Raw genomic sequence first — 21,122 nt, 5'->3', positions numbered from 1 at the left:
TATGACATCCATTTTTTAATTCCTGAGTGCTAGTTAGATTCATGGAAGAATGGGGGGGGGGGGGAAGCTTTCAAAAAGCCTATCACAATCATGTCTTCATAAAAGTGAAACATACCCCCCTTCTACTCCCCCCCCCAAAAAGACCTATTAATTCACCCAGCCAGCCCACCCCCCCCCCCCCCAACAGGAGCAGGATTCCCTCCTGCAGCACATTTTGTACATGTTTTCCTGCAGCATACTGCTGCCCAGTTTCCTTTTAAAACCTCCTATGTAATACGGCTTCTTCAAGTCCTTTCTGGCTATTATATTCTGATGTAATAGTCATTATGACAATAACTAACATTTCCCACTCCCATCCACGTTTCTTCTCATCACTGATGTTTGTACTACTAACACACTACTTTTTTTGTTCCTATCAAAAATATGTCCTTTCCAAAGTCGTCACTGCTTAATGAACTATTATTCTTTCTTTACTGCAAATAAAATCCATCAAACCTCTTTTTTTTTCCACTCTTTTTTTTTTTTTCGCTCTCTCCACTACTACCAATACCAATTTTCCAGGAATGTCCCCCAAAACTAATACAGTATTCTGAATATGGGCACACTACACCTGAGGAGATGGAAATGATAACCTCCTCCTCACATGACACCTCCATTCACTTCAGAAGAGGACCACCCTTTTTTTGCTACCATAGCAAATTGCACATTCACTTCTAATTTTGGGTATTACTCAGCTATTTTCCCTTTATTATTTGCCTGCTCCGTGGCCAGATTAGAAGTTTCTATTTTTTGCCACTAAATGTCCCTGGGTAATTTACTATTTATATTTCATACTGTTCAAAATCAATGGTTCCTCAACCACTTCAGATCACCTGATCCACAACAACATTCTCAATTTTTTCTTTTTTTAGGGCCATCATGCATTCTTCACCACAGTTTCAATTAAAAACACAAAGGCTAAGCAGATGAACTATAGATTCCTTCTTACAGTGTCCCAGGGGACAACTTACATTTCCTCCTAGAGACCACAATACTTCATCTATGTTTACTTCTGTGTTTTAATGTTCATTCTGTGCATCACCCGTCATATTCATCTTCTCAAATACAAATCCTTGTTCAAAGCGAGTCTTGAATTTCCTCCATGAGATTCCCATGAAGCCAAACAGCACTGCTCATTGCCACCATCTTCTGTTTCAGGGTGTAATTTCCAGGTCTCCATCTCCAATAACAACATTTACTCAAATTCAAGTTTAATTAATTTTGAGTGTAGTATTTTCTTTTCTGCATCCATTCTTAAATATAAACAATGCAGATAGCTACACAGCTAAAAGAGTATGACATTTTCCATTATTAAGACTACGTTCAGGTGCATATAAACTTTGCCAAACTTCAAGCATTTAGGCTGAAATTTTCCAGGGCATATGTATGCTTGAGGCTGAAATTCTCTGGAAAACTCAGCAGAAAACGTTCAGCTATGTCTTAGAATGAGGTCACAGAAAAATATATGGTTTATGTTCTCACATAAAACACTTGAAAATACCTCTTGAATACCATGCTTTGAGGCAGAGAATTTTAATTTCCCAGGGTGACACTGGACATTTGTGAAAGGCAAGGCATGTGCCCCTGTCAGAGAGAGCACCTGAATGTCACCAGACTGAAAGCAAAGGAGGAATAAACAGGAGCACATGAGGGACAGGGCAAGGCTTCTTCGGAGTTACAAAGTGTATGGAGGCTGCCTTGAATGTGCCGGACACGGAGAGAGGGACAAGGAGTTAAAAAAGCAGTGGAGACAGAAGTGAGGCAGAAAGAGTTGAAGGGGAGAGGAGGAAACAAGGTCAGGAGGTGACGTGGATACAGGCCAAAGAGTCTGTCCTCTGGACTAGTGACCTCCAAGCAGCAGAGCTTCTGTGCGTGTGTTGGGAGAGTGAGCCTCAGTGCCAGTGCATCCTTCCTTCCCTTCCTTCTCACCAGCCTGCCATCATTGCACTTCTCCGTGTTCTCTCCAGTGAGCTGCTCCTCTTTCCCTGAGGTGATATCCCTCCAATTCAGAAAGGTGGAGGGATGAAGAGCCTCAGATATTGCTGTAAATCCAGTCACCAGAGGCTGCAGTGTCTCACACAAAACTGGAATCGAGGGAGCTGTAGTCGCTGGGTAGCAAGGGACCTGGAGATGCTCAGAACTTACTGTGAACACTGCAAGTCAAGCACCTGGACCAAGGACTGGAGATACTTGAATATGAGAGAGCTAGACTGAGAGAGAGCAGTAACTGTGCCTGGGAAAATTACCGGGACAAACCACAGGGACCCACCCTAGCTGTCAGTACTGCCTGTTCCTCCTGCCTCCAAAGCTCTTAGGGAAAGAACAGTAGAGTGCTCTATGATCTCTAGGGTTGGAGAAGACGGACTGAGTGAGGAAACATTTCTCAGCCTACACACTGGTCAGTCCTTATGGGGGGGTGGCAAGTCACCACTGCTATTCCTGACTCCCTTCAGATTATATCCCAAAAGAAATCTACCAGTTACTCAGTGGCTGTCAACATATTTCTGCAAGGCAAAACAAAACCAAAGAGCCAGCTCTTCCCCAGGGTTAAGAAACAGTATTGCAGAAGTTGAGAGTTCTTGGAATTAAGTTTGCCCTTGCAACATTAAACGTGTCTCCTTCACAGAAGTGTGGCTGTGTCTTTAAACACACAGCCACACTTCAACCCACACAGGCAGCGATGTCCTGCTCCAGGTGTCCACGCAGCACAGGGCAGTGAAGGGGCTACTGTGAGCTACTGGAGCAAGGGCTTCACTTATCATACAGAATAGGGAATGAAGCAGACAATTGTCTTGCCATTTAAAGAAGCTGTGTGCTGCTCAGGCAGAAATGGACTCTACCTCTGCATCTGCCACAGTTTTTCACTAAACCAAAAAAATTTCAAAATTTACCAATTGAACCCATCTTGAATTGAAATCATGGGGCTTAAATTGCAGGAAATGCTGCGCATCTACAACTGCAACTACTTTTGAATTTGATTATAGATGTGCTCTGAAAGTGTTTCCACAAACTGGGTGTTTCAAAAAATTTAATCTACAGCCATCAAAACCAGACCAAACTTCCTACAACAATGCCTCAGCTTCCCTGCTGCAAAAATGAAAAAAATGGGAAAAAATTTCCAATCCCAAAAATGAACAAAAAAGCCCCATCATTTCTTCAACACAGAACCAATTTTAGAATTTAATATGTTCATGATCAATACCACTGAAAACTCTCTTAACAAAAAGACGAATTTTGTCTTCAGAACAGTGTACGGTGAGAAAGACGTGGAGCCATACACTTAACAGAAAGAAGAGCTGCTCATCAAGTACTGTGTCCCCCTTACAGTGAAGGTAAAAATTTCAATGTAACTTTTTCCAGCTTCAATGCATGCACAGTTTTTAGCTTTATCATTCTTGTAGACTTCCTGGTCTCATTCTTATAGCAAGATTTTCTCTCATCCATGACATTTTGAAAACTTATTAGAAGGAGTTGTTAATTGAGACATACATATTATCATCTTATCTGAAGGTTCCTTTAACATTTATTAAGTTCCAATATTTTCTATAACATCGGTTCCAACAGTTTTCAAAGACAAGTCTTCAGTGACAGGATGATTATGAGAAGTATCAACCGCTTTCTGCTGTAGGGATCATAACCCAACCCCTCCACACCTGCTCTCTAACATTTACCAAAAGTGACAGCATTGCTCTACCTGAATCACATTCCTCTAAAACCCAGCATGCATGTTTGACTACAGATGGATCCGACTTGTGTATTTTCACATCTTCCATGCCTTTACTTAATTCTATTACATGCTGTACTGTGAAGTTTTAATTACTTATTAAATTTTATTTTAGTGTCACTGTAGTAATCAATATCCATTAGTTTCTTTTCCCGCCTTTACAGAACAGTCCAATTTTTCTCTAGTGCTATTTTACTCCTAATACACACATTACCATTTTGCCAGTTTATCTAGTGTTTGCTCATGCTATTTTTTACTGCCATACTCTTCCAGGCAAGCCTAGATGGATTCTGCCTTTTGCTTCTGATTCCTCACCTCCTCTTCAACTTGCTGCATTTCATTTAAACTTTGCGTAGATCTGCAGGTCCTCAAAATACCTCAGTCTTGTTCTTTGTTCCAGTACACAGAAGTATTATAATTTATAACCTCTTTATTATAGTTCCTATCTCGTGTCAGTATCAGATTCATTTGCACATGTACTATCTTTGTGAGAACAGAGCATTTCATAAGACTTCTTGCCTATTACGTGCCTTGCGAGCACATTAAAACACCCAGTGGAAGGTTTGCTTATGATTTCAACAGGGCCAAGGTTTCATTCCCAGTCTTTAGACTGACAATACAGCCATTAAGGTAGGACACTGAAAAGCCTACACTGTTTACAAATAATCACTGACAACCTTTTTCTCTTACCTGCTCCTTTTTTCAATGTTTTGTATAAAAGAATACATAAACTCGACATTCCTGCTATAGGCAGAAGTGAAAAAATTAATATTCTACACCCACTTGTAAACTTAGTACCACCACCACTTCTGTGCTTTTCCCATCCAAAACAATCAAATAAATCACCTCACCCTGAAGTACCTGGAGATTCAATTTCACCTTTTCTAAAGTGAGAGAAAAATACACTACCATTTTCTTTTGTCATTTAGCCAGTGTTTTCCCAGTTACCTCATCTATACTCAGATCTGAGGCAGCTTGCACAAGAGAGTAACTTGAGAAGCAGTCTGACCAAAATCAGCTCTTACTTTTAAGGCATTACTAATGTTATGCACACATTATATATATCCACTATTAAGTTATCAATTAGTGTTTCACTTCTAACAACAAAATGTTTATTTGAATGATGTTTATGAATATGAACAACACCAGTCACTAACATGTCCATTTAAAGATGCCACTAAGACCCCCAACACTGAAATCTCAAGCCAGGGAGGAGTGGGAGTCACTTTAGTAAGGTCACAATGGAATTTAGATATGAATCCCATCCAGCTAGTGCTCTTTTCTACAAGGCAAACAGAGCAATTCACTAGAAGACAAGAGTATTTACATGAGAGATGTAACTATTTCTCAAGTGAAAGTGTGCTTTTTTGTTTGTTTAAACAAAAATGAAAAGAGGCATTGGTTTGGCTGATAACAGCAAATGCTGCGATTTAAAGTGACTACAAGGCACAGAGCACCCCAAGTAATGCTCCACCATTTGTGCCTATAACAAAACAACATGAACTCAACACTCCCAAGTAGGCTTCCTCTCAAACTCCTAGAGCTATGAATACAATAACTCTTTGTTTATTGATTAATCTGCAGCCAAAGCTTCGGTCTCCATATTAAAAAAAAAAAAAAAGAAAACCCATCTCTGTATAAAAACCAAAGCCTTGAAACCTCATAATAAATAAAGACAGCTGACAATCAGTTACCAACATTCCAAGAAAGATGGGCATGAAGCTCTCAACTCTAGGTCAGACACCAAGTCACAAATTTATCGCTAAAGATAATCACGAGTATTCACTATAATACAATGACACAGCTGGCATGAGGATGGAACTGCAGAAAAGATAATCCATTCCTAGATAATGTCATCATTTGTATGAACATGTACAAGGACGCCTCAGCCAACGTTTTTACGTGACAAAAGTGGGAGTATCAAAACAACTCTTGTTACGTGTTTTTCAATATCCATTTAAGAAAGCTGCAAGCAACTATTAAAAAAGTATGAATGTACAGCATTAAATTCTGACATTAACAATAAAGTCTGAGCGCTGACTGGCAAATATACTTCCTATTTTTTTGAAATAGGAAATCTACTGTCTGTTTTACTAAAATTTTAATTAAAAAAGGCAGTTGCACAAACACAGTAAGTAGTAAGCAAAACCAAAAAGCTGAGTTCAACATAAGCCTATGATAGAAGAAAATCCAGTAAATGAAGAAGCATACACTAGCAGAGATTTCACATAAATAACCATTTTCCTGTTCTTGAAAGCTCTGCATACTGTCTGATTTCAGCTGCAGGGCGACATCAGAAAGATTATTTCCCAAAACAGAAAGTAAGTAATTAACAAGGGGAAAGAAAGGAAAAAAAATCAAAGCTATGCCCCACAAAGAAATCAACTACTACTATTTACAAATAATTTATAAAAGCAACTGTTTTTGCAGGGTGAGGGAGAAGGATATACTGTTTTTCAGTCTTCTGAGTGCTCTTTAACACGCACAACCTGAAAACTGTAAGGCCCGTGAATCAGCCATTCTCTATTTATTATTTTGCATACAGATAAAACTAAACAACTACTGAAAGAACAAATCACAACAAACATAGCAAAGAAATCTGTTTTTAATGAAGTGTACATAACTAACCTCTTCAGTTGCCACTACAAGTGCATGCAAAGGTTAAGAAAACATCAAGAAGCAATTATACACATTAACACAGCTGATGGCCAAAACAATCCTAGGTTTCTGACAAGTTCACATGGATATACAGCTCAGAACCGCTGCCCCTCAAGTTGCCTTTGTCATTGCCAGCTGTTGACAGCTAATAGGTTACTCTGAAGTTAGCTTAATGTGTGTCATCTGTCCTCATCACACCTGAACATTCAGTGTTCTCCTGTAACCCACTTTCCTGGTATCAAACTTCTTCCAGGAAGTACTTAGGAATTATAGTCCCGTCTTTAGATTTGTCTTCTCCAACTTGGATGCCCCTACAAAGAAGACCACTTTTCTTTAGGCATGCAGAAGCTTTACTCCCCTCCTCAACAAGTTTGCAGCAATTTCTAGTGCAAGAGAATTCAGAGGTTCTTTAAAACGTCTTCTAGCAAACCTATCTGCAACTATACAACAGGTCACTCATTCCAGCTGCTTCTCCTATGTGCTGCCAGATAGTGACCATGCTTTAACTACTTACATCCACAGTCCAGCATCTGAACTTAATACTGTGTTGGATGGTTTTTCACCAATACAACTGCTTTGGCACTGGAGCATGGGCAGACACGGGCAGAGCTCTCAATCTGGCATTTCTACTGTCAAAATAGCAACCCCCAGCAGGAGAGCAAGGCAGCTAGCAAGGGAAAATAGTAACCTAAAGTTCTCAAGCTAGATTTACCAGTGGATGCCTCAAAGCTTTAAGGCCTCCTCAGTAGCCAAGGCTATGGCTTAACAAGGAAGAGAAAATCCATTCACAAACCCAGAAAACCAAGTTAAAAAAAGAAAAGCCCCACCCAGAATACCAGTTACTTCTATTTTGTCTGGCAATGAAGTTCTCAGCTTCCTAGACAAGTAAACACCTTCACTCACTGTGCATGGCTGCCATCTGGAACTCGGAAAAAAAATTCCCTTACCTACTTTGTACAGCTCTTACACAAACACAGCGTTAGATGGACAGAAAAGGATGTACTAAAAATAGTGTCCGTCAGCCAAGGAATAGAGCACTGCCCTGAGTGGAACGAGGGGAGCTCTGCAGGAAGGCTCCCTGCAGAGAAGTATTGCAGTAAGAGGGAGAAAATGCACAACGTCCTAAATATATACGTAATGGTAGGGAGAGATGTAAATGGAAAAAATCCCACATTCACTTTAAATTTTAAATAAAAATCTTCCTCAACCTAATATGCCAGTGGATCTGAATATACTTTTTCAACTACTTGGATTTACTTACAGGAATGAAATTATAAGTTAGACGTATTTAATTGCTGGAGAGAACACTAGCTGAGAAAGTGACACTGTGAACACTGGGGACGACAGCGTACCCACAAAAAGGTATAACCGATCACATCTAGGTCACAAGCCAAAAGTACATACAGTTAGCTGCAGATTTTTTCCACTCCAAGAGATATATATAGTTCTATATTAACACACACACACACACACACAAAGGTATGCTGGTCATATATCCTCAGCATTTATGGCAAATTATTAATCAAGTCCCACCTGAAACAATTTGTTAAATTGATTTTAATCACTGGGCCTCTCATGTGAAGCTTTGTATAATCAGCATTTCATTTACAAAATTAATTGCCTGATTGATTCTCAAGAGGCAGTAGCTGTCATTACACTGCTGTCATAACTTTTGAGTAGGGGTGTCACAACACTGAATTCTGACAGTATGAAGAGCACTGCTATTTAAAAAATGAGGGCGGGGAGGTAGGGGGGAAACAAATACAGTGATTTCACAGAATTGCTCTTTAGCCCGATAGAATGTTAAAACCATTTCCCAGCAGTTTCAGCCAGCCTCCCCGTTTTCCATTCATTGAATAATGCGCTACTCAGCTATTCAGTATCTTTTCTTAGAGGCAGGTTCATTTAATTCAATTTTATCATAGTTGTGGTTGCATAAAATGAGTTTGTTGTTGAATATACAAAAGATTTAATCACAGGCCGCTCTTAGGTTATTTGTAGAGCAGAGTTTGACTTTTAAACACATGGAACTTTTTTCCACATCCAAAAACGTCTGGAAAACTATTTTCAATTAGATTTTTTTTTTTTTGCTGTTGTTCCTAAACAAAGCAAAGCAAACCATAACTTTACAGAACTTATCAGGAGCTCCTTTAGAAAGCTTTTTTTCCTCCCCTTGTATTTTAAGCTGTGTATGAGCCTCAGAGCCCTGCCAGAGTTGGAGCAAAGCTCCTCTCTTTGCTGTAGGTACTCCTGTGCCCCATTGCTACTATATTCTTGGAAAAGACCGGTGCTCCGGAGAGGCGGTGCAGGCCAGTGGTTAGGGCACTGAGTCATAAGACAGGACTTCTATTCCTGGCTCAGCAGCTGACCTGATATGCAAACATGAGCACAACACTTCACCTTCCTGTGACTGGGTTTTCACTCTCATAACAGCAAGTATTATATACACTTTTAACAGGGAAAGAGACATGAAGACTTTGGGGAGATGGATGTCAGTTATTAGCAACAAGAAAGAGGACTAGGAGTCAGGAAGAGTAGGCTAAGGGAGGAAAACCCGCCAAACCTCTACAGAGTATGAAAAAAGGAGAAATTGCATCAACAGGCTGCAACAAGGTACTCTAAACATTCAGAATTCTACGTTCCAAAGGAAAAAGGACCCTGGAAACATCTTAAAAAGGAGGGGGGAAAAAAAGCTCAAAAATAAGCCCCTCAACTGCTCAAATTCAACCTGATACACTAGATTTCATCAAGTGGTCATGAATGAAGCAAATGTAAAATTTCTAGGCCATGTTCTGAGATTACACTAATACCAAAAAAAACGCAAATGACAACTCTTCAAAAATCACATTATACTTACTGCTGGTATTTGTAACTGACCTCACCAGAATGCAATTCCAGAATAAATCAGGTAACATTAGAATCTAGCAGATACTCTAGATAACACAGTCACTCTTTTCTTCCTACCCCCCAATTCTTAGTCTCATCCCTAACTGCTGTCAAATATTATTTTCCATTCCTCTCTGCAAAGTGCTCTGCCACTTGAGTGGCTTTATGCAATTTTCTTTCCTTTTTGCAGGTGTCTGAGTTCATGATAAATAAAATTGGGAAGGAGGGGAGACATGGACAGGGGGACACCAAAACAAACATCATTTACAAAATTGATAGGTTACTGAAATAAAGATGCATAAAAGGATAAAACAACGGAAAACTTCACCAGGCAAACAAAAGCAAATGGTTGTTTTCTTTTTCCATAGCCATAACACGATATTTCAGCTAAGGGAGGATCAGAAAGTTCTGTCCACACTGAGAAACAGCTGCCAGAGTTTTAAGTTATATCCTTCTTCCATACCAGCAAGAGTTCAGAAAAAGGAAATAATCAGTCACCCTATTCACAACATGGCATAGCAGACTGGGACCCTAAAAAGCAGTGTAAAGCACTGATTTTCTGTATTTGTTGGTTTCTAGCTTCAGAGCAGGTAACTTACTCATTAATCTATCATCTTCTCAAGCCTAACTTTTTTTTTTTTTAAATAGGTAAAAAATGGTCTTAATTAAAAAAAAGAAAACAGGGGAAAGCCCCTAGCTAGAGCCAATATATGCAGAATTCCTGAAAGGATATATTTAGCATCAGGATAATTGGAAAGCAAACTTAGCTCTATAACAGAAGCCTTGTCACTTCTTCAACTGCCAAGAAACTTCTCTTGTAACGTATTTTCTATATTAAAACTGCTTCCTGTAGAGACTGAGAAAACTTGGTTGGAAATAGTGCAAAAATTTAAGTTACCTGGGAACTCACTAGTTCATCTCTTTTTACCATAATTCCATAATGATCTCTGTATCACACTGGTTGAACATCACAAAGATCCAGTGTCCCAGTTAGAGACATACCAGCAGCGTCAGCTCATTCCAAGGGTTAACTACAAACAGATAATGAATCTGGAGCTACATACCCATATTGTGGAGCTGGGGCAATAGAATTTTGGTGAGTACCTGCCTGTGATTATTTTGCGTTTATAATGACCGTTCTCATCAACACAGACACTGTCAGCAGCACGGAACTAAGTTCCTGGGCAGGAGCAAAACAAACAAAAATTCACCAGCAAGCAACAGGTGATTTAAAGCACCAGAAAATGAAGAGAGGTGTCAGTAGTTAAAATAAAAATTAAAATCAATCACCAGAACAAACTACAGTTATGAGTGGGAATTTTCATTATTGATTGAAAATATTTAATAGTTAAGTTATAAATTAGAAGAAACAGTAAACTGAAGGTTGAAACCCTTGTGTCACTTGAGAGAACAATGTGACTAGAAACCATGAATCCACACACATGCCTACATTCACACCCGCTCTATTGTATAATGTAACTGATTCCCAAGTATCATTTTACAATTCTGATTAGGTATTACAGAAATCTTGTTTATTAAATTGCTTTCTTTAGGCATTCATAGCTGCTAATTTGTTTCCAACTAAATCATGTATCATCTGAAAAAGATTACATTGCAACAGCGAAACAACACTCCTGGGATTACACTTCATCTGGGTTTTAGAATTAAAAGGACAAAGACTTGAGGAGTTGTAAATTTCACTTTAAAGGTGGTGGTGAGAACATCCAAGTAATTCTAAAACTACTAGTGCACTTAGCATGTAGCAGCTGGACTGAAACAAACATAGCAAGTCAAAAACTCAAAGTATTAAGGGATCTGATCATCTTTAAATTTTAATTTCTACAATTTAAAAAATCGATCAACATGTATGTATTTATACAAACATTTTGAAAGCAAAATAACTTCTTGTTATCGTAATTCAAAAGCTATGGCTGAATTAAAAATATTGTCAGCTCTAATTCCCACATTTTAAACAAAGTTAAAATTTTGCAGAGATTTGGGAATGACTTTGGAAGACCTCTAGAGATATGACCTCCAAAAAATGTATCTCAATGTTAACACAGAGTTCACTGTGGCTTACTCAGAGATAAAAAAGTCAGACCTGGGTTTAAACCAGGTCAAATTCTGGTTTACCCTAGAGCCTTCACCTATTTCTCAAAACTGGCAGAAGTCACTAAGTCTTCATTCTGTTCTTGCAATCACAACAAATGGGACAAATTCTTCCACAAATCCTGCCAGACTATGAAACATCCCAGAGCATCTCAGCTCAAACACATGCATGTAACACATACACACAGGTAAGTGCAGAAATAAAGAAAAAGGTTTAATCATGGGTATGAACACCTCTGCAACAACTCATATAGGACATTCAGAATTAAATGCATACTTTTAGTATAACCACTATCCAGAACTTTCAGTTTCTCTACAAAGAAGGCATGTGCTTTCAATATATGATCATAATTTTCATTCAATATCACACCATTTAAAATTAAATTAAAAATCAGCATTTGAGACATATCTGGTCTGAGAAATATGAAAGCAGGAAAGCTGATCCACTTCTTCAGTATTTCTCAACCAAAAAAAAATTATTTAACAGGAAACCTGATTATGCCATATTCATAGAACTGCCTTCCCTCTCCCACAGCAGAAACCATTATATTTTCAAATTCTCTCTGCCTGAAAACTCTTGGCTTCTTTCCACTTCTATGCCCATCTCTTATTTCCCAGTCCTTAAGAGAGCCCACATCAGCCATCATGCAAAAACACCAACACAGCTTTCTAAATGCACTTCAGAGAAACTTCTTTATTTGTTAGAGAGGATCTTCAGGATTAATGAGCCCCCTTTGGGCACAACCCAAAATAGAATATTCCCAACTTCCCAAAATTACTAAATCTAGAACAGAAGTAAAATTAACAATCAGATTAGATGGGAAGAAAAGAGAAGGGAATCACCATCTTCATAAACACTGAAGCAGTACAGGTACAGGGAATCTTTTCTGTAAGTCTGAGTAAGCTATTTCTGGGGGCAACAGCTATTTGAGTATATTTACATCTAAACCTTCTCCAAGGTGGCAACTTACATCAGCACCTTCCTGCAGCTGTTGAGGGCTCAAGACAGTTCACTCTGTCAAAATCACTTGGCCTAGTCTATTAGAGGTCATTTAGCAGCAAAGACAGATGTTTCTCAGCTGATATAACCAAAAGGCAAAATGGAGCAAACAAACCCAAAGACTCATTTTAGCAACAAAGTATCTGCAATTCCAATTTCAGGTATTGTTCTATTTAGAAAGATGCTATTCATTTGACACTCATTTGCAACCTTCAATTTAGATTAAAGAGCTGCAGATACCACATGTAAAATTCTGAAACATATGTTCCCTTTATTCTTCAAAGAATATAAATCTTTACTTAAGGCCACACTATTCACTTCATATCTAACCTGACATTTCAGCTAAACCCAGCTCTTCTGCTGCGTAGTATCTTGAACACATTCTTCCCCTTCTCACTTCTACACTCCTACCCACAGTTAGTTTTCTTTTTTCTGCTCAGCTCTTTCATGAAAAAAGAAATCAAATAAAAAAGGAAAACTGAAACTGATTACACACTAGAAATACTGTCAAGTATGAAAATGAAATGCTACACATTTTTAAAGTAAACTGCTCAATGCCAAAGAAGAGGAGACACTGGTTACAAAGCCAACACAGAGAAATAATCATTTCAGGAAGAAATACACCTGAACAACAGACAACCAGATAAAATTAAAATGGGATTATTACACACTCAAAAATACACAAACATCATCAGATTATTTTGACAGAAAACAGTTTCCAAAAAACAGAAATAACTCAGAAACTTGAAATAATCCTGAAGGAATCCATATATCCTCTCACACCAATTCTATGTAAAGTTCAGCTTGCACAAAGCTTTGGGGAGACAAGGGAAAAGAGTAAGTATAAATAATTCTTTTTTGTTCAGTCTGTTACCACTACAGGACAGATGAACATCTGCCATGAATGTTAGGTCTGCCTTATCCTGTCTCAGAGCTGACGGATAGATTAAATGACCTCTTGATGTCCCTTCAAGCCTTGCTCTTCTATGATTTGGAGGGTATAACATCACCTCTATTTTATTATAAGACTTCTCCCATCTCTGCAATTTTTCATTTCAAGTCACAATCCTCAATTTCTAGCACAACAAGATCACATGGACATTACAACACTACAAACTTACTAGATACACTGATAAAAGAAAATTAAGGGAATAAAAAGAGGTATGTTTTTCAAACCAATCATTTCATAAGGAGTAAAAAAAGATACAAAAGAAAAACTGTTTTTAAGTAATTTATGTTGATATTTACAAAAACTGCGAAAATACTGTAAAAAATGTTTACATATTCCTGTTTTTGGGGAGGTGTGAATGTAAGGATGAGATGAGCTGTGTGCTAAGCAGCAAAGGAGATATGGACAGAAGAGAACCAGAGAAGATGGCCAGCTTCAAAGAACCATCCATGTGAATACCTCTCTCTAGGCACTCACCTCTTTCTAGGCACCCACCTTTGACTGAACCAGGCAAGAGACATCACCCCTACCGAACACACCTACACATCATCACCCTTCTCCTGACTGCACTGCATACCAGCAGGGTTCCTGCATCTTCCCCTTCCTCTGAATCCAATCTGAGTTGCTCCTTGCACAACTTGTGCCCAGCAAGTCAATTACGGTCCTGTCTTGTGTAAAGATCAAAAAATTTCAGCAATTCTCTAAACAATTAACATTTTTGGAAGCAGTTTTTTCAACTTCATCAAGGAAACTTCTTTCTGTGATCCATGGAGATACATGCAATTAGAGCCACAGCACAACAAAACTCAAGGAATAATGAGAAACAGGAGACAAAAAGTGTCCAACACAGAACTCATTAGACAGCCACACACTATTCCACCCGTTGCACTGTACGCTGAGTACTGGTAAAATCACAGGCGGGGGGAAACATACAGATACATCCAAGCATCTAGGAACATGAATTCTGATCCCTTTTTATATCCTATTGTTATCCACAACCCAGGAAGCTGTTAATTGGCCTAAGTAATTGGTTTAAATACCCAAGTCCCATTATAAAAATATACTATAAAAATGCTTAGACACTTATCACATCCAAGAAATTCTTAACTGAAGTTCAAAGCTGAAAAGGCACAAGGGACTTGTCTACACTGAAGGAAAAAAATGCATAATTATACCAATATAACTATCTCAGTGTGGAAACTTTCTCCAGCATAAGAGTCCCTCTTAAGCTTACATGGTTTGAAAGCAGAGTAAGATAAACCATAAAAACTCTTATTCTGGTATAAGAGTGTCTCCATAGGGAGTTATATTGGTATAATTATAGCATATAATTATAGCACATAGTTGTACTGTGTAGACAAGCACTAGATGCCCAGTCCACATATATTTTCTAGCAAAACAAATGGTTATCAAATTCCAATAGAGGTGCATAAAATACTTAGCCTTTATTTTTGTTTGATGCACCTTCTTCATTTTAAAGTGATGAATTACTTCAATTAATCTTCCTTGAAAATACTTTTCTCTCTGCTATTCTATATGGTAATAGATTGTTCTTCTGGTGGAGACATCATAAACTAACACTTTGAGAATGGCTGCGATATCTCCCACACTGATTTAGGCTCTCATCGTATAAAGCAAGTGGTGAGAAATCAGGTACAAGGAAGGAATAAGGGGCTGTTTACACATTCGACTGTTAGACTCGCACCTTTTATAGTACATCCCCAGCCACTTTAAACAGTCAAGTCAATAATTTAGTCTCTATCCTTCTGACAATTTCATTTTCACCTCATTTGCTATAGAAGTTAAAACATTTCAGTCAACCTTGAGGAAGCCATGCTTCCTCCTCCTCCTCCCCCTCTACACACTGGGGAGAAAATAGTACATCTGAAAATCATACCACTAGTTGAACTTCAAACTGTAAGAGAGAACTGAAAAAGAGATACAAACTTTAAAACTACAGAAGACTCCTCAGAATCTTTTGAAAATAAGCAACTTTTCAAAGGATACCTAACTCAGAAACCTAACCTTAAGCCAAATAAATTGCCACTGCTCATGAGAAAGATCCCTTAAAAAGGACGCAAACAAAAATACGGTTGTGCCAGCCTCCAAAAAGTGGAAAGCACTGACATCCTGCTACAAAGATGCCAGTGAAATTATTAATCACAATAATACTTCAGCTTGGGCATTTTAAACACTTTACTAAGAAAGATTAAGTGAGCCTAGACATAATTAAGGATTACGGTACCCATTTTTCAGGAAGCGCAGGTAAATCTGTTTAGCAAATTGTGTTTTTTCCTCTTTAACCATTTTGAAAACATGATACTGCCAAGAAGAGCTCTTTGCAGGATAGGCATCCCTGTGTTTTCTTTTGTCCTAAACAATTTCATCCCTCAGCATAACATCCAGTTTCATCACCTTGGAATACATCCCTAGCACTCAGAACACACACATGCCCTGTTTGCCACTGTCTGTGGCAGAGATCTCTGGTTAGTGCTGCCCCTTCCTTCCTCCCCATGCCAAGCACAGCCCTTCAGCCCTCCAAAGTGCTCACTGGGTTTGCTGGCCTGCAGGAAGCTTCACAGAGAGACCCCCGTGCTGGGCGAGGAGGATCACCACAGCAGGGAAGCTCCTTCCCAGAGGTGCCCACTTCTTTGCAGCTGAAGTGCCAGCAATGGGTAAAGAGTTTTCAATGGACTGTGAAGCAGCATCTACACAACAAAACTGCTGCCCTATTTCCAAATCAAAAGCTTGCATCTCTGTACAGAGGAAATTGCGTACCTAAGCATGAAGGTCAACTGATCTGGAAATTCATCCTGGTATTTTCAAATTTGCCAGTATGCCAGTATAGTATGTCTGCAAATATGCTGGACAAAAATAAACAATACTGACAGTTCTCACATGCAAAAAATTGACATACCAAAAGAAAAGCAGCAGCGAAAACCCCTCTGAATAGGTGTTATACAAAGGACAACAAAATAGAAATTTATCAAGCTTAACAGGAAATGGGTATGAAAATCATTAGTTCCAACAGGTTAGCAGGACAAGGAGAGGAAGCTGTTAGTCCAGAACTCCAACACAAGTCTGGAGTCATTTGCCTGTATGAAAACAATATGAATAGTGGAAGGAATTCATTTCATCTGCCCTTTGACATCAACACCTGAGCTTATCGGCTCAGACCTTCTTTAGAGCGAGGGGAAAAACATGCAACTGTAGAAGCATGATTCATTAGACCTGCATTACACATCTACTTTAGGATGAGATGATTCACATGAAGATCTGACTATTTTCTTGCACCAAAGATACACAAAAAGATAGGTACAAATGCCTACAGTACATATGGTTGGATGAGTTCCACCCTCGAAATCTTCTTTTTCAAAGATACTCACAGCTTATTCGGGTACTGCAATCAATGCATTCTGTGTAATTATCATCCTTGGGAAAAAAACAATATTACCCTCTGCCTCAGCTTCTCTCCTTTTAAGAGAGGGATAACAATGACTCCCTGCTCCAGAGAAATGTTAAGAAATTGCCTGTCATTATTTATAGACTAATTTTACACTCAAGAGGCGATATAGCAAGGAGTTTAGGCTGATAGAAGCCTGTACCACCACCAAAGGGGCTGTCATGCCCCGACGCCCACCCTCAGTCGAACTGGCCATATTCTCCCTACCTCTGTACTGCGAAGATTATGCTGCAAGTCAGACCTGCTCAATGATCTGGCTGAAAGCTAAACATTCACAGGTTTTGTTTGGCAGGATTAGTTTTCAGACAAATCTTCGAGCTGATTCGACTCACCTTATGATACAAGGGAAGCAGCAGGGAGCTGATAAAAAGGTGGGAAATGGTCTTTACAGCAGAAGTGAAGTCTTACATCAGCTTCAGACAACCATCAGACTCACATGGCGGTGCAAGATCTTTTAGCAATACAAAACTGGGTAAGAGTACTCAAGGAGTGTAACAAAAGGCTACTGAAAAATGCAGAAATAAACAAATTAGATTTTCAAGTTTTCTTCAGTTCTCCCAAGAGAAATTCTGGCTTGGTATCTACACAAAAAGCAGATGTCCATTTGGTTCAACACATATTTGCCTATGCATTTATGTATTACAACCTTTCTCCTGCTGATTTGCTCTTTGTTTCAGCGTGTGATCCTCAAAAGCCAAGAAGGACAAAAAGCTGTCTTTCTGAGGAATACCCACATGGACCTTCTGATCAATGTATACAGATTGAACTCAGTTTTAAAAAATATTCACTGCTTATTCCTAAGTATTAATCTAAAAATGAAACAAAACATGTTACTGAATGCTCAGTATCAAAGACTTGGGAAAAAAATAAAAATTGAAAAAAAACCCCAAAACCCTCATGTTCATTGTCTCTTTGGATATATATAAACCCACTTCTGGAGAGGAAAACTACATTTCTTCCTACTTCTGGCACACAAACTGAGACAACTTGCTCGAGTAAGATAGACAACCATATGCAAGATCAAGAACTTCAAGAAAGTAAAAATGTCATCAGAAATCATAATTATTTGAATTTTCTATTATGATGCCATAACTAGCTGCAGCCTTTAATAAAAAGCACCTACTTTCTTCCTCCATCTCTAGAAGGAAGACATCAGCTCCAAGCAAAAAAAGAATTTAAACTGAATGTTAAAAAGCAGGAGTAAAGAAAAGAAACACAGAGGGTTAAATCAGACGCTGTGGGGGTTTTTTTCAGGGAGCAAGATTGCTGCAAATAAACATCTAGGACTTCTTAGAGGCAAAGCAACAGAATTTGGAAACTATCACACAGGAGGAAATTGGCCTCAGTTCTTGAATTACTAAGGTATTCTCCTTGAACAATGGAACCTCAACTCACTTTTTAAACAGGCTTCATTCACCATCTTTGTAAGATACATTCCCTCAAATAAAATATGACACTGTGGAATTACAAACAACCATCACCAGCAGCTCTCTACACCCCTGACCTCCTGAGGATAATTAAAAGGAAAGGAAATCTATGAAATGAAGTATCAAGTACTATAAAATTGCATAGAATGTATCTAGCACACCACATCAGTACTTAACATAGACAATTGCATGCAAAGTGTTCCCTCTCCTCAATTCCAGTCTTTTCTACACTTTCCACAGGTACAGCAACACCACACTTGAATTTCATACAGCCATCTTTTCATATATCTTTTGGGCAAATATATGTATATTTTTAATCACACCTGCCACGCCAGGTAAAAGGTAAATTAACTATGAACGTCAACACTTACATTTCACCTTGGTTTTGTTTCCTTCGTTTGTTTCCCTCCTTTCTCTTAAGTCTGCTATTACTTAGAAGACCAACAACAGAGGAACCCAAAACAAAAACACCAGCACCATCACCCACAGATAACTAACTACTTGTACAATTTTTACTATTATAGTGTCAAGTCTTGCCAGGATTTGGGGGCTTGCTTGGTTGGTTTTTTAGTGGCTTTTTTTCTTTTTCTTAAATGCTACTTGACCTCTGCTAACTAGGAAAGCCTACACAGGAAGCTGGCTGGTGAAGACACTTTCCCTGCTGCCACTCTTTGCCCAACAACTTTTGTCAACTTGGAGGACAGAGGAGCAAATACAAGTTAGAGATGGATGGGTACCAGAACCACTCAAAAGCTATTTTCTTGATGGCTATACAGTCATACTAATCACTCTTGCACAACTGTTAAAACTGCAGAAGACAGTAAGGACAACTTTTCTGTCACTCCAATGATTTGGAAAGTGAGAAATAATTTGAGGATAGTTTAAAGAAGGAAAAAGAAGTGTCACAAGACAAAGGAGCAAAAAGAGATTATGACATTTGGATAAAACAAAGTACTATGACTTTGGGGAGAAAAGAAATTAAACAGATGCAAATAACTCACAAATAAATCTCTCACTCACTGAAGGGGTAAACACAGAGGAAGGGTGTTGAGCAACCACATCACACAACAGATCTGACACATAACAACATTAGCATCTGCAGAAAAAGTAGAAGACTGCATCCACCATTCTCTCAACCACACTCCAGCAAAGTAACAGCTCGATCAGGCCCTCCTCAACCTTCCTCTTAATAAGAAAGTGCATTGTTATTGTTACTATTATTATTGAAATGAGCTGAAGAACTAAAAGGAGGAATGTGTGGCTATGCAAAGTCTTCCTGGGACAGGGAATCCCTCTCCACTGCTTGTTCAAAGTCCTGCATTTAGCAAGTTTCTTGTGAACAACCAAATCCCTAAATGTCCCAATATATGAAAAAGCCAGTCCATGTACCTAAATCTAAAACTTTTCAAGGGTCTCAGTTAATCCAGAAAATGTTCTGATTGCCATCAGCAATCACACTTAAAGCTCTCAACAACTTTGGATGAAATAGCCTTTAGATTCCTAGCTAATGCTTGGAAAAATCTGTAAATACTGGCCTCTACTCCAACACCTCGACCACTTCAAGAACACTGTTCTAAAATGCAAGACACTTTGTTTCAGATGCTGCTGCCCAATCAGCCCTTCCTCTTTAAAGAAAATCTCAATTAAGTTGGGAACTTTTCTTCTGAACGATTTTAAATGTTTTTTTTTAGTTGTGGTTGGATCTCAGTTCGTGTAATTGCTATTTATATCAAAACATTAAAAGATCTGGTTATGGGGTTTATTAGAAAAGCAAAATGTGTTTTTAATACTTAAAAAAAGCCACAACAAAATACTCCATAGCACTATTTCCCCATGTATTTGCATACCACATGTTCAACAACAAAAAGAGCATTCTGCAGAAAGTTAAAAATCTCAGAAATGTTGCTGAATTAGTAGCTCCTACAGTTTGTTAGTAGGAAAACCGGCTCTGTGCCAGGCTGGAAGGGGGGGGCTATCACAAGAGATGTGTGTTAGCTTCGGGATTAAAAAGAAAAAAATATATATATTGTAAACCAAAAAGCAACATACAAGACAAACAAATGCAGTATCTCTTTATTGGCAAGAATTTTAAATATAAAATAAGTGCCACTTAAAATGCTAGAAATACTCCACAGAGTGCTGCACCTTAGATGTGAACGCAGAGAAAACCTTCTTCCAAAGGCAACTAAGGGCCGCAGAGTCAAGGGCAACTGCTGGACACAAACATGTTGCCCACACTTGCCGGTCCCACCGGTGAGGGCCGGGGCATCCCGCCGGCCGGGAGGAGCTCCTGGCCCGCTGCCCGAGCGGCGAGGCTGCTGAAAAGCAATAGATAGCTTCTGGCAGCAGCAAAGGGGAAAATATTTTGATCATGTGACGCCACACAAGTGAACTAGGTTCGCTTCGTGTGTGCAACTTGCACAGACGCTGCCACCGGCCCGGACCCCGCCTTGCCTCCGTGCCCCCCTCTCCCGTCCCCGTGTCCCGCCAGGCGAACGCCTCAATCAGGCACAGCTTCGGCAAAGTAGCATCTACATATCCCCGGCACGTTCCATGGCCACTAAATGCCGGGCACCAAGAAGGTACCTGCCTCACAGAAGTCGACCTATCTGTCTATAGGAAGGAAGGACTTTCAAATATAAGTAAAACTGCCAAGTAAAATTATTTTGGTACTGCTGGTACGCAGCTAAAACAGCCTCAAATATACCTACCTACCTCTATTTTTCCAGAAATATTTCTTTAAATAGCTTCTATGACCAACCATAAACTTAAAACAGCAACAGCTCTAAAGAACATGCTTATTACTTTTCTTCACTTGGGAATTTCAACCAACTAAGAAACACTGAATTTAAAAAAAAAAATTACAA

The 21,122-nt window shown here is 38.9% G+C and overlaps 1 protein-coding gene across 9 annotated transcripts in view; it reads right to left on the bottom strand.

Annotated features, from left to right (window-relative positions):
• ARID1B (AT-rich interaction domain 1B) overlaps positions 1 to 21,122 on the bottom strand; it is a 327,301-nt gene that overhangs the window by 295,585 nt on the left and 10,594 nt on the right. The gene's annotated exons all lie outside the window — the stretch shown is intronic.

The sequence above is a fragment of the Corvus hawaiiensis genome, chromosome 3 (genome assembly GCF_020740725.1).
Source record: "Corvus hawaiiensis isolate bCorHaw1 chromosome 3, bCorHaw1.pri.cur, whole genome shotgun sequence".
In the NCBI taxonomy this organism is placed as follows: Eukaryota; Metazoa; Chordata; class Aves; order Passeriformes; family Corvidae; genus Corvus; species Corvus hawaiiensis.
This window is presented reverse-complemented; position numbering and strand designations above follow the sequence as displayed.